Source organism: Rhinoderma darwinii, chromosome 3 (genome assembly GCF_050947455.1).
Source record: "Rhinoderma darwinii isolate aRhiDar2 chromosome 3, aRhiDar2.hap1, whole genome shotgun sequence".
In the NCBI taxonomy this organism is placed as follows: Eukaryota; Metazoa; Chordata; class Amphibia; order Anura; family Rhinodermatidae; genus Rhinoderma; species Rhinoderma darwinii.
The window spans coordinates 385,941,476-385,956,895 of record NC_134689.1 but is presented as its reverse complement, the minus strand read 5'-3'; the positions used below and the strand labels follow the sequence as shown (position 1 = coordinate 385,956,895).

At 42.7% G+C, this 15,420-nt stretch overlaps 1 protein-coding gene across 1 annotated transcript in view; it reads left to right on the top strand.

Moving 5' to 3' along the window:
• PLAT (plasminogen activator, tissue type) overlaps positions 1-15,420 on the top strand; it is a 336,360-nt gene that overhangs the window by 71,183 nt on the left and 249,757 nt on the right. The window lies entirely within an intron of this gene.

Below are 15,420 nucleotides of genomic sequence, written 5' to 3'. Positions count from 1 at the left end.
TGACCATTAGTACATGTACATATAGAGACTCATGCTTAAAGAGCATATATATATATCTACTCATCTATAATCCACATAAGATTCCTAGAATATCTCTATGTACACATATAAAGTCTGCTGTAATATAATTATACTTATATACATACACAGAAAGCACACATATAATATAACTTAGCTTGCTCCTGATGTTAAGTGCTGAGCGTCCAGGGCTGGCAGGAAAGAGCCAGCACCAAGAGCTTCCCATGACCTATATGTTCCTATCCCTGGGTTGAACCCACCCATTTCATTGACTCCGCCTTATGACCACCCATACACCTTCCAATGTGCATCTGTACAGTATAGGTAAATCTATTCCCAGTATGCTCAGCTGTCTCTACATCCAGTTTACAATGGCTCCTTCCTGTACTGAGGTCCATTGTAATGCTAATAAGGCAGTAGATAAGAATCTATGACCAAATGGCTTCTGAGCATACTGCCACCTCAAAGGGTGAACACCACTGAATAATATCAGTATATACTATATCTATTTACCAGGTATATTTTATGTGGTCATAAGACAGAGTGTCTGGATGGGAACAATATTCTCCTGTAACAGGCACGATCCCCAGCCAGGTACCCGGCCGGCACTTTTAGCGCTAGACGCAGAGAAAGCCTTTGATAACATACAATGGGAATGGCTGGGGATGGTGCTGAACAAAATGAACGTCCAGGGAGCCTTCTGGGTCTTTTTGAAGGGTGTCTACAATAATCCACAGGCACGCGTTCACTCCTCAGGATTCCTGTCGGATCCCTTTCAATTACATAAAGGAACCCGGCAGGGATGCCCCCTGTCACCCCTGTTATTCAATCTAGCATTGGAACCTATGGCTAGATTCCTGGAGGAATCTGATATGTTCAGAGGTATTCAGGTAGGGTCTCTGGCGGTTAAGTTAGCCCTGTTTGCTGATGACGTTATACTTTTTATGTCAAATCCTCAAGAGCATTTAATGTCGGTTTTTCTTTTTTTTCAGGAATTTGGGCAATGCTTGGGATATAAAGTCAACCTAGCTAAAAGCGAACTGCTGGAGTTGGGCAAACCATTGCCTAAGACCTTTTGGCAATCCTTGGGGTGTGGGTTATCACCGGTTGAACATTGCATTACTTATCTGGGCATCAAGATAGGGAAGGTGCCAGACACCCTGTATGGCCTAAATTATCCCCCGTTATTTAAAAAAATACAAGCGGAACTCACCCGATGGGGCCAATTGCCGTTATCCCTCCTGGGGAGGTGCCACCTGATTAAGATGGTTAGTTTCCCCAGATTGCTATACCCCTTTCAAACACTCCCTCTCCTATTGAAACATGTGGATGTCTCTAAACTGACTTCCGCATTCACAAAATTTATATGGGCAAGAAAAAGGCCTCACATGGCACTTACCAAGCTCATGATGGGCAAACAAGAAGGGGGTGTGAACTTCCCGAATATCAGGGGTTATAACGTGGCATGTCTTTTTCGTCATGTAGTAGATTGGCTTCACGAAACGAGCCATTATTCCAACATAGATCTGGAGGGGGAGTATGCCTCACCCTGGAACCTGAAGGCTTTGCTACATTGTAGAGTTGCCTCTCTTCCGTGCCGTCTCAAAACCTCCATTGTATTGAGAGATACAGTCCTAGCTTGGAAAGCGGTACGTAAGCATTTTGATCTACCTCACCTGGTATCGAAACATATGCCGTTGAGCGGACACCTGGAGTTTTTGCCGGGAGTAGGCAAGGGAGACGGATTTGCCTCTTGGGGGACGATAGGCATTAATAATGCAGGGGATCTTATGCATATAGAGGAAAGGAGGTGGTTAACCGGGGCGGAAATCACCACTAAACTCAGACCCCTAGAAGGTAGGGTTAATTTCTTACAAATTCTTCAGGTACGAGCATTTTGCACCTCTAGGCTCAGGGATTTGAATAAGGAAGCCAACTCGCACACTCTAGATGAGGTCATAGGTCCAACAACTGGGCGTGCGACTATTTCAGGGTTGTATAGAGCACTGGGAGATGGTTTTGTTCGTCCACAATCAAGGGTTAATTTCAAAGTCTGGGAACGGTGGACCCAAGATCAAGGTATAGGTGAGATCATATTGGGGGGTTGGGAGACGGTACGGAAGAGTGTTATAAACGAGAGCTGGATGGAAACCTATTTTAAATTGATGCATTCAGCTATATATGGCTTTAATATTTTGCCTTCACAATCCGTCCCCGACCGTATTACGTGTTGTCCCAAATGCAACACACCCCTGACGAATTTATGGCATGGAGTATGGGGGTGTGTACATACGAAGCGATTTTGGGGGATGGTACACAAATATATTGCGGATCATTGGAAAACGAACCTCCCAATGACTCCTCGAGCGCTATTGTTCCATCAGGCGCGGCCACCGGAGGAAGAGGGTGCTCGAGGGGTGAGATCACCTCCCCTGCTGGTGCACACGATTTTACTGGTGGCCTTGAGATGCCTCCTGAGTAAATGGCTGGAAACAGACACGCCGGGGTTAGAACTGATTGTGTCTCGTCTGAAACAGTTATTAGTTCTTGAGAGGGTGGAGGTGGAAAGACGGAAGGAAACGGGAACAAAGAAGCTATTCGATAAATGGCAAATATTCATAGAATCGCAGTGCACAGCAGCCGAAGTAGCGGAAATTGTTACGCCTTTCAGGCACACAAAGTGGTACTATACGCAGCTCTTGGCATGCACCTTAGGGGGTTTGCAACTTTGATCTAGTCGGGGGATAAATGATAAGTAGATACTCATTGATGACCTAAGTCGTGTCGGGGATGGGGGAAGTCATGTTTTCGGTCTATATGAAGATCGACACTTATGCCATGTTTGTATGTTATGTTATGTTGAATTTAATTCAAGGTTAATTCTATGACAGTTGAGTGCTGCGCACTCATGATGCAACCTTTGCGTGAAATGTTTGTAAGAAAATGTGAAAACTGTTAATAAAAATGATGTTTAAAAAAAAAGGAGCTTAGTTCAGTTATTTCTGTCCCCCTCTTCGTAATATTTAGAGAGTCTCTCATGACTGGTATAGTGCCAAGGGACTGGCACAGGGTAAATGTGGTGCTGATTTTCAAAAAGGGCTCTAGGTCTTCGCCAGGTAATTATAGACCAGTAAGCTTAACATCAATTGTGGGGAAAATGTTTGAGGGGCTATTGAGGGACTATATACAGAATTATGTGACAATAAATAGTATTATAAGTGACAGCCAGCACGGTTTTACAAAGGACAGAAGCTGTCAAACCAACCTGATTTGTTTTTATGAAGAGGTAAGCAGAAGCCTAGACAGAGGGGCCGCTGTGGATATAGTGTTTTTGGACTTTGCAAAGGCATTTGACACTGTCCCTCATAGACATCTAATGGGTAAATTAAGGACTATAGGTTTAGAAAGTATAGTTTGTAATTGGATTGAGAATTGGCTCAAGGACCGTATCCAGAGAGTTGTGGTCAATGATTCCTACTCTGAATGGTCCCCAGTTATAAGTGGTGTACCCCAGGGTTCAAAGCTGGGACCACTATTATTCACCTTATTTACTAATGATATAGAGGATGGGATTAATAGCACTATTTCTATTTTTGCAGATGACACCAAGCTATGCAATATAGTTCAGACTATGGAAGATGTTTGTGAATTGCAGGCAGATTTAAACAAACTAAGTATTTTGGGCGTCCACTTGGCAAATGAAGTTTAATGTAGTAAATGTAAAGTTATGCACCTGGGTACGAACAACCTGCATGCATCATATGTCCTAGGGGGAGCTACACTGGGGGAGTCACTTGTTGAGAAGGATCTGGGTGTACTTGTAAATCATAAACTAAATAACAGCATGAAGTGTCAATCAGCTGCTTCAAAGGCCAGCAAAATATTGTCGTGTATCAAAAGAGGCATGGACTCGCGGGACAGGGATGTAATATTACCACTTTACAAAGCATTAGTGAGGCCTCATCTAGAATATGCAGTCCAGTTCTGGGCTCCAGTTCATAGAAAGGATGCCCTGGAGTTGGAAAAAATACAAAGAAGAGCAACGAAGCTAATAAGGGGGATGGAGAATCTAAGTTATGAGGAAAGATTAAAAGAACTAAACCTATTTAGCCTTGAGAAAAGACGACTAAGGGGGGACATGATTAACTTATATAAATATATGAATGGCACATACAAAAAATATGGTGAAATCCTGTTCCATGTAAAACCCCCTCAAAAAACAAGGGGGCACTCCCTCCGTCTGGAGAAAAAAAGGTTCAACCTGCAGAGGCGACAAGCCTTCTTTACTGTGAGAACTGTGAATCTATGGAATAGTCTACCGCAGGAGCTGGTCACAGCAGGGAAAGTAGATGTCTTTAAAAAAGGCTTAGATAATTTCCTAGAACAAAAAAATATTAACTCCTATGTGTAGAAATTTTTTACTTCCCCTTTCCCATCCCACTTCCCCTTTCCCATCCCTTGGTTGAACTTGATGGACATGTGTCTTTTTTCAACCGTACAAACTATGTAAGTAGACCATAGGCCCGGGGCTGTTACCCAAACTTGGGCCTCCCTTTTCCACCACCGCACCGTAACTATTGTCAACACTACCTTTTGTGCAAATGCCACTCAGATGTCTTCGGCTCTTCACTTTTCCAACATTTCCACACCTATAAACGAAGATAAAATTCTCATGGTGCCACACACTGTGCCCCTAAATATAATAATAACCATACACTGCGCCCTTGAATAAAATAGTACCAAACACCATGCCCTTGAATATAATTGTGTCAAACAGTGTAATACACAAAGCCCCCTGTAGATAGCGCCACACAAAGCCCCTGTAGAAAGTGCCACCCCCCTGTAGATAGCATCACACGCAGCCCCCTATAGATAGCATCACACACACGCACCCCCTGTAGATAGCGCCACACACCCCCCTTGTAGCATCACACAAAGCCCCCATATAGATAGTGGCACATCAGTGGCGTAACTACTGCTGTAGCATCAATAGTGGCCGCTACAGGGCCCGCAGCATGAGGGGGCCAGTGCCGCCCGTCCCCTATGCCCGGTGGCGCCACTAGCAGCTTCCATGGCTGCTACAGTGGTAGCGACGACACATTCAATAGTATCTGCGTCCTTAGGACGAAGAAACTATTGAACGCTATGGCAGAACAGGGAGGTAGCTCCCTACTCTGCCATTTACTAGGCTACAGGTAGGGCCGGCCTCATGCCCGGTGCTAGCGACAGCCACATTCACTTGTATCTGTGTCCTTAGAACGCAGATACAAATGAATACTATAGGCTGCAGGCCACGTTAGGCCTGCAGCCTATAAGGCGCTAGAAAGACTCCCTGCGCAGGCTGGCGTGATGACGTCACTGCATCACGCTGGTCTGCTCAAGTGCCCCAACCGGAGCCTGTGCAGCGCTCCCTCCATCGCGGGAACGGGGCAATGTAAGTATAATATTTTTTAGTGGAGGAAGGACTGTGTGGAAATATACAGGAGGAGATTGCTGTGTAGCACTATATACAAGGGGGAATTGCTGTGTAGAACTATATACAAGGGGGGCTTAGTGGCACTATATACAAGGGGGGCTGAGTGGCACTATATATAAGGGAGGGGTGCTGTGTGGCACTATACACAATGGAGGAGCTGTGTGGCACTATATACAAGGGGGAAGCTGTGTGGCACTATATACAAGGGGGGAGCTGTGTGGCACTATATTAAGGGGGGCTGTGTAGAACTATAATAAGGGTGGCCGTGTAGCACTATGCACAATGGGGGAGCTGTGTGGCACTATATACCAGGGGGGAGCTGTGTGTCACTATACTAATGGGGGGCTGTGTAGTACTATACTAAGGGGGGCTGTGTGGCACTATCTACTGAGGGGGCTGTGTGGCATTATTTACAATGGCAGGAGGGCTGTGTGGCTCTATCTACAGGGGGCAGTGTGTGGCGCTATCTACAGGGAGGAATGTGGCGCTATCTACAGGGGCTGTCTGGCACTATATAGAAGGGGGCTGTGTGGCACTATCTACAAGGAAGGGGGGCTGTGTGGCACTATATACATGGGAGGAGGGCTGGGTGGCACTATATACAAGGAGGGGCTGGGTGGCACTATATACAAGAGGGCGGCTGTGTGGCACTATCTACTAATGGGGGCTGTGTGGCACTATCTACTAAGGGGGGACCGTGTGGCACTATATACAAGGTGGCTGTGTGGCACTATATACAAGAGGGGGGCTGTGTGGCACTATCTATTAAGGGGGGGCTGTGTGCCACTATCTACTAAGGGTTTCGCTAGGTTTTAGTTTTTTTGTACGGAACAAAAGCGCAGTCTGCAGAACTTTTATTTTCGTGAAAAAAAACAAGAAACCTAGCTAACGGAGACAAACGGAAAGCAACTGAAACAAAAGAATTACCATTGAAATCAATGGTCATTTTAACGGAACTGTTGCTTTCCGTTTAATGTTTTGATCCTCTCTTCCTCTGACGGAAGAGAGGTAAACGTATACTAACGCTAGTGTGAAAGAAGCCTTATATAGTTAGGAGTTTCAAATTATAGTTAGTATATACAATATTTGGACCAATCACCATTGTGTGGGAAATTTGGCACTAATTATGCATACTTTATCATTTAGTGACCTACCTGAAAACGTACACATTTGTGAGTGATGATTAATTTTGGAGTATTATTATATACATGTGTATAGCCTAAATCATACTCTTCTTTTTTTGTTCTATAATATTTGTGATATATATATCTATTTTTGTATATAGAAGGTAGAAATTCGAGGCACTCACCATTAGTGGCAATAAATGGATTTATTGAAAAAGATATTGCTCTGTTTGATATGGAGAAACCTACGGCCGTTTCGCGCTACAAAAGCTTTTTAAAGGCCCTATTTTTGTATTTGTGTCAGTATATACTACGCCCAGGCATTGTATTCATACATATCAAAACTTCTGTGTCCCCCATTGTTCTACTACTCTATTGATTTTAATTGTCTGTATACAGCTGTTCTTGTTTTTTATGGATTATTAATAAAGATATTGACATTCTCATTTTCTGTGTGTGTGTGTGTGTGTGTGTGTGTGTGTGTGTGTGTGTGTGTGTGTGTGTGTGTGCGTGGGACACAGTGTATGGTGCTATTATAATCTGGGACACAGTGTATGGTGCCATTATATTTAGGGGTGTAGTGTGTGGCACCCTGAGAATTTTATCTTTGTTTATAGGTGTGGTAATGTTTAAAAAGTGAGAAGCTGAAGACACCTGAGTGGCAAACTGCAGAAGTGGGCCGTGGCCGGGAGAAGTCGTCATAGAGGTCTGGACAGGATGGAGAAGAAAGGAGAAAAAGAACAACTATAATCTGAGATGTCACCGGTAAGTCACTTAATGTAAAAGTTTATTCTGCCTCTACTCAGTAATGTAGTCACTGTATGATCTGCAGCGAGATGGTGGGTGGTATGATTTTTTTTTTGTGAAACAGCAACTCCCAGCATATCCTTACCATTTTTCAGGCCACTCTGGGAGCTGTAGATTTACGTCGTACAAACCTATACAGCAGGGCTTAAACTGAACTTGCAAATGATCTCTGTACTGAGCTGTATTTATGCTGATGCTATATATATATATATATATATATATATATATATATATTTATATATATATATATATATATATATATATATATGTACCGAGCTTTGTTCTGGTGCTGTATTTATGTACTCAGCTTTGTTCTGGTGCTGTATATATGTACTGAGCTTGGTTCTGGTGCTGTATTTATGTACTGACCTTGGTTCTGGTGCTGTGTATATGTACAGAGATTGGTTTGTGGGATGTATATATGTACTGAGCTTTGTTCTGATGCTGTATATATGTACTGAGCTTTGTTGTGGTGCTGTATATATGTACTGAGCTTTGTTCTGGTTCTGCATATATGTACTGAGCTTTGTTCTGGTTCTGTATATAAGTACCGAGCTTTGTTCTGGTGTTGTAATTCTATAGGATATACTTATAATAAAAAAAATTCAGGACAGATGTAATTGTTTCCAATTCATTGTATATTTAATGGGAACCTGTGAAGTAGTTTAACCCCTTAAGGGCACGGCCAATTTTTTTAGTTTTTGTTTTTTCCTCCCCGCATTTTAAAAGCCATAACTTTTTTATTTCTTTGTCGACATAGCCATATGAGGGTTTGTTTTTTGCAGGACAAGTTGTCGTTTTTCATGGAATCATTTATTGTACTGCATAATGTACTGGGAAGCTGAAAAAAAAAATATTTGTGAGGTGAAATGGGCAAAAAACAGCTATTACGTAATTTTTTGGGGGGTTTTGTTTTCTACAGTGTCCATCAGGTGGCAAAAACTACATGTGCACCTTACTCTACAGATTGATACGATTACGGCGACACCAAATTTATATGTCTTGTTTTATGTTTTACCACTTTTAAAAAAATAAAACTATTTGCTAAAAACAAAAAAAATTTTTTGTGTCGCCATATTCTGAGAGCCATGACTTTTTTATTTTTCCAACAATTTAGCGGTGTGAGGGCTTAAATTTTGCGGGGAAAGCTGCAGTTTTGACCTATACCATTTTCGGGTTCATGTGACTTTTTGATCACTATTTATTAAATTTTTGGCGAGTTAAGATGACTAAAAAACAACTTTGCATGCTTTATTTATATATATTTTTACCGCGTTCACCGAGCGGGTTAAACAACGCTATATTGTGATAGTTCATACATTTACGGAAGCGGCGATAACAGTTATGTTAACGTGTATTTTTTTTTACATTGCTTTAAGGGAAAAAGTTGTTTTTTTTTAGCTTTTAATACCTTTTTTTTTTGGAACATAAAAAAATAACGTTATTTAACTGTTTTTTACTTTTTTTTATTAGTCCCCCAAGGAGACTTGAACCAGCGATCGTTGGATCGCTTGCATGATATACTTCAATACTAATGTATTGCAGTATATCGTGATTCTGACAGTCTCCTTTGAAGCCCTCAAAGGAGTACAAAGATGGCAGACCTGAGGGCATTCATTAGGCCCCTAGGCAGCCATGACAATCATTTTCACCGGCCAATTGCGTTGCGGGGGGGGGGGGCGGGACCCGATGCCGTGTTTGAGGGGCACACAACTGATTCTAACAATTTAAATGCCGCTGTAGCAATTGACCGCGGCATGTAAGATGTTAAATGGGCGAAATCAAAGTGATCTTTGATTCCACCCGTTGTAGTGAGGTATAAAGTACAGTTAAGTTTACCGCTCAGACGGCACTGGTAATAGTCCAATATCATTCAGTAAGGGCACTCTCTCCCAGAAAAATGCAGTGGACAATCTGCAATCCAATGAGGGTGTGGATGGTAATTCTTATCCCTGTAGTTCCACAGAGCTCCTTATCGTCTCTCGACGTTCAAAGAACTCCTGGTAGGAAAAGGATCTTATGTCTCTAATAGATGGAAAAAGAAAGACACATAGTGCAACACCCTCTGAAAAAAGATTGCTCCACGCCAAGTTTAATCCATACTCACAGAAGTAACAAGAAATAAAAGCATCAAGGTAAGTAAAAATCTTTAAAATTTCTAGGCAGCACGCCAAACACTCTCGCCCGACCCTGGGTTTCGCCCTTCCGGCTTCATGATTTTGTAATTATATTAATGTGCACGCGCTGGCCCTTTAAGGCTGGGAACGAGCGCGTGTGCGCCCTAAAGGCCAGTGTAGAGCCGTGCGGATGCGAGCACTGGCGTCTCCTGGGAGGGTGATGCTGGCCCGGACATGGAGTTCTGAGTTCGCGGCCGTTGGGGGGTAAATGAGAGTGACGGTCCGCGGCCGCGGACGTTACACTCAGAACATAAATACAGCCCCAGAACCAAGCTCGGTACATAAATACAGCACCAGAACAAAGCTCCGTACATATATACATCACCAGAACAAAGCTCCGTACATATATACATCTCCAGAACAAAACTCAGTACATATATACATCACCAGAACAAAGCTCAGTACATGCATAGAGCACCAGAACCAAGCTCAGTACATATATATATACAGCACCAGAAGCGAACTCAGTACATATATACAGCACCAGAACAAAGCTCAATACATATATACAGCACTATAACCAAGCTCAGCACATAAATACAGCACCAGAACAAAGCTCAGTACATATATACATCTCCAGAACAAAGCTCCGTACATATATACATCACCAGAACCAAGCTCAGTACATATATACATCTCCAGAACAAAACTCAGTACATATATACATCACCAGAACAAAGCTCAGTACATGCATAGAGCACCAGAACCAAGCTCAGTACATATATATACAGCACCAGAAGCGAACTCAGTACATATATACAGCACCAGAACAAAGCTCAATACATATATACAGCACTATAACCAAGCTCAGCACATAAATACAGCACCAGAACAAAGCTCAGTACATATATACATCTCCAGAACCAAGCTCAGTACATATATACATCACCAGAACAAAGCTCAGTACATATATACATCACCAGAACAAAGCTCAGTACATGTATACAGCACCAGAACAAAACTCAATACATATATACAGCACCAGAACCAAGCTCTGTACATAAATACAGCACCAGAACCAAGCTCAGTACATATATACATCACCAGAACCCAGCTCAGTACATATATACAGACCCAGAACAAAGCTCAGTACATAAATATACAGCCCTTGAACCAAGCTCAGTAAATAAATACAGCCCTAGAACCAAACTCAGCACATATATACAGCACCAGAACAAAGCTCAGTACATATATACTGCACCAGAACCAAGATCAGTACATAAATACAGCCCCAGAACCAATCCCAGTACATACTGTATATACAGTACCAGAACTAAGCTCAGTACATAAATACACCAGAACGAAGCTCAGTACATATATAAAGCCCCAGAACAAATACAGTTCAGTACAGAGATCATTTGAAATTCAGTTTAACCCCTGGCATATAAGTTTATAGGACATAAAACTACAGCTCCCAGTATAGCCTGAACAATGGTGTCTTGCTCATGGCCGCAGGCCGTCGGGCTCACTCACCTCCTGACGCCCGCAGCCATGGAACTGTGAGCGATGGTCCCCGTCTCCTCCTCAGGAGACGCCAGCGCTCACTTACACTTCTCCCGGCCGGGTCCCTTTAAGGGCGGGCACGAGCGTGCGCACCTGAAATTAAGTACAGAATTAGCCCATGAGCCCTGGACTATAAGAGGGGTCCAGCCCCTTCCTGCCTTGCCTGGGCCTTGTTGTCGTTACGCTAGTCTGTCTAAGCAAATGGTCTCCTAAGTGTTTTCCAGTTCCCAGTGTTTCCCGTTCCTGCTACCTGTAACCTGTGTCCCGTGCTATCCTGGTCAAGTACCGTGTTGAGCTGAAGTCGTGCTCTGCTGTATACCTCGGCTGTCCTTCTACACCACGCCTGGCGCCTGCCTGCTACCTAGTCCCAACCGAGCCTGTCTTGCTATTGTCTGAGCTACCACAGGTACACTATACGAACTATAGACTGTGACCTGTGTCCTGTTGGCCAGCTACCATACCATCAAGGTGGTACAGTCTAGTGGGTCCACTTACCCAACGTGACAAATGGTTAGGATATGCTGGGAGTTGCTGTTTCACAAAAAAGAATGCTACCATCCATCATCTCGCTGCAGATCACACAGTGACTACAGTACTGATCAGTCACAGTGAGAATAAACGTTTACATTGAGTGACTCACAAGTGACGTCTCAGATTCTTTTTAGTTCTTTTTCTCTTTTCTTCTCAATCCGGTCCAGACCTCTATGATGACTTCTCCCGTGCACAGCTAATTTCTGCAGTTTGCAGCTCAGATGTCATCGGTTCCTCACTTTTTCAACATTTCCACACCTATAAATGAAGATAAAATGATCATGATGACAGACTCTATGCTCCTAAATATAATAGTATCACACACTGTGCCCATGAAAATATTAGTATTATACGCTGTGTCCCTGAATATAATAGTACTATGCACTGCGCCCCTGAATATAATAGTACTATACACTCTGCCCCTGAATATAATTGCACCATACACTATGCCCATGAATATAATTGCACCATACACTGTGCCCATGAATTAAATTGTGTCAAACACTAAAATTATCATGATGACAGACTCTATGCTCCTAAATATAATAGTATCACACACTGTGCCCATGAATATATTAGTACTATACGCTGTGCCCCTGAAAATAATAGTACTATACACTGTGCCCTCTGAATATAATATTACTATACACTGTGCCCCTGAACACAATAGTACTATACACTGTGCCCTTGAATATAACAGTACTAGACACTGTGCCCCTGAATATAATAGTATTATACACTGTGCTCCTGCATATAATAGTACTATACACTGTAATACTGAATATAATAGTATCATACACTGTGCTCCTGAATATAATAGTACTATACACTGCACCCCTGAATATAGTAGTACTATACACTCTGCCCCTGAATATAATTGCACCATACACTATGCCCATGAATATAATTGCACCATACACTGTGCCCATGAATTAAATTGTGTCAAACACTAAAATTATCATGATGACAGACTCTATGCTCCTAAATATAATAGTATCACACACTGTGCCCATGAATATATTAGTACTATACGCTGTGCCCCTGAAAATAATAGTACTATACACTGTGCCCCTGAATATAATATTACTATACACTGTGCCCCTGAACACAATAGTACTATACACTGTGCCCTTGAATATAACAGTACTAGACACTGTGCCCCTGAATATAATAGTATTATACACTGTGCTCCTGCATATAATAGTACTATACACTGTAATACTGAATATAATAGTATCATACACTGTGCTCCTGAATATAATAGTACTATACACTGCACCCCTGAATATAGTAGTACTATACACTCTGCCCCTGAATATAATTGCACCATACACTATGCCCATGAATATAATTGCACCATACACTGTGCCCATGAATTAAATTGTGTCAAACACTAAAATTATCATGATGACAGACTCTATGCTCCTAAATATAATAGTATCACACACTGTGCCCATGAATATATTAGTACTATACGCTGTGCCCCTGAAAATAATAGTACTATACACTGTGCCCCTGAATATAATATTACTATACACTGTGCCCCTGAACACAATAGTACTATACACTGTGCCCTTGAATATAACAGTACTAGACACTGTGCCCCTGAATATAATAGTATTATACACTGTGCTCCTGCATATACTAGTACTATACACTGTACTACTGAATATAATAGTATCATACACTGTACTCCTGAATATAATAGTATTATACACTGTGCTCCTGCATATAATAGTACTATACACTGTACTACTGAATATAATAGTATCATACACTGTACTCCTGAATATAATAGTATTATACACTGTGCTCCTGCATATAATAGTACTATACACTGTACTACTGAATATAATAGTATCATACACTGTGCCCCCAAATATAATAGTACTATACACTGTGCTGAATATAATTGTATCATACGCTGTGCTCCTAAATATAATAGTACCATACACTGTGCCCCTGAATATAAAATAGTACAATACACTGTGCCCCTGAATATAATAGTACTATACACTATGCCCCTGAATACAATAGTACTTTACACTATGCCCCTGAATACAATAGTACCATACACTGTGCCCCTGAATATAATAGTACTATGCACTGCGCCCCTGAATATAATAGTATTATACACTGTGCCCCTGAATATAATAGTACTATACACTGTGCTCCTGAATATAATTGCACCATACACTATGCCCATGAATATAGTTGCACCATACACTGTGCCCATGAATTAAATTGTGTCAAACACTGTAAAGTAAAACACCACACACACTAACAATGCCCCCTGTAGATAGTGCATGTCACAATGCCCCCTGTAGATAGCCCCCAGTAGATATTGCCCCCAACACATTCTCACCTGTCCCCGTTCCCGCGCCATCCTCCAGCGACGCAGGTCTTTTCAGAGACCAGATGGCATCATCCAGCGTAACGGTGTAGTCGGCGTGATGATGTCATCTTTGCGCCGGCTGCGTCATTAGTAAAGCGCCAAATGGGAACGGACAGTTCCCTGTCTCGCCAGCGCTAAAGCAATTGTACCCACGTCCTAAGGACGCGGATACAATTGGGTGAGAGGTCCCGCTTCACCCCGGTTCGCTGAACCGGCTGTAATTTTAACAGCCGGTACGGGAGATCCGGGGCGAACTGGGCCCTCTTCCAGCCTCGTGCCCTGTGCATTTGCCCAGATTGCCCTCATTAAAATCCGCCCCTGATCGTCATACAATTAAGGCCCTTTTACATGGGCCAATTATTGGGCAAACGAGCGTTCATAGAACCCTCGTTCCCGATCTTTGCCCTGTGTAAACAGGGCAGAGATCAGCCGATGAACGAGCAAACGCTCATTCATCAGCTGATTGTATCGTTTATGCAGCCTAAAATATTATCGTTAACGTGCTGCCGACATGATAGAAATGTATTGGGACGAGGGATAGTAGTAATGATCGCTCGTCCCCATACATTACTGATCATAGCTCCCTGTGAAAGGAGCAAATGAGCGCCGATCAACGAGCCGTCTCGTTGATTGGCACTCGTTTACTCGGCCCACGTCGGGATGTGTAAGAGGACCCTTACTTATTGACAGATGAGATAAATCATACGAAGTCCTGCTGACAACATTGACAATCACCAAGATAAAGGAGAATTCCACCTGGATCCACACATCATACTGCAAAGACAAAAAAAAGATCCGGGTAATTAGAGGACGAAGCCAAGACAAACCGGTCAGCGGCATCCAAGTGTTATTCACAGCGTCATGACAAGTAAGTGACCAGGTGGTGGGTAATATAAAATCCCCCATTGGACATCATCGTACAGTCTGACACCAGCAAATAAGTGGGTTTCCCATAGTGGTGATGAATCGTATTTCTGGCATCATGCAACACTTGACGCTGAGCCCTCTGCCTGCATGTAAACAATCACCGGAAGGGGCGATCAGCGCTGGATCTCCAAGGGAAATGATAGGTGAGTGCAGATTGTTTTGTTATTTTGAGGACAAATGCAACCATCAGTAAAAATTTTAAGAACCGGGATATAATCTCTTTAAACTGTTGGAATGCAATGCTACGATCACGGGACAGGACTACTGTGTCACCTATGGGGCTTGTAAGACCTGACTACAAACTCCAGATGTCACAAGAAAACCCTGAGCCCCTGAAAGATTGACGGCCCGCTGACGCGCTAACTTATATAGGATTACTATAGCTGCAGTGATGTATTTTGCAATTGTCCCTAGATCCTAGGTATTATATGATATTGCTACAGTGGAGGGACGTCCACCAAT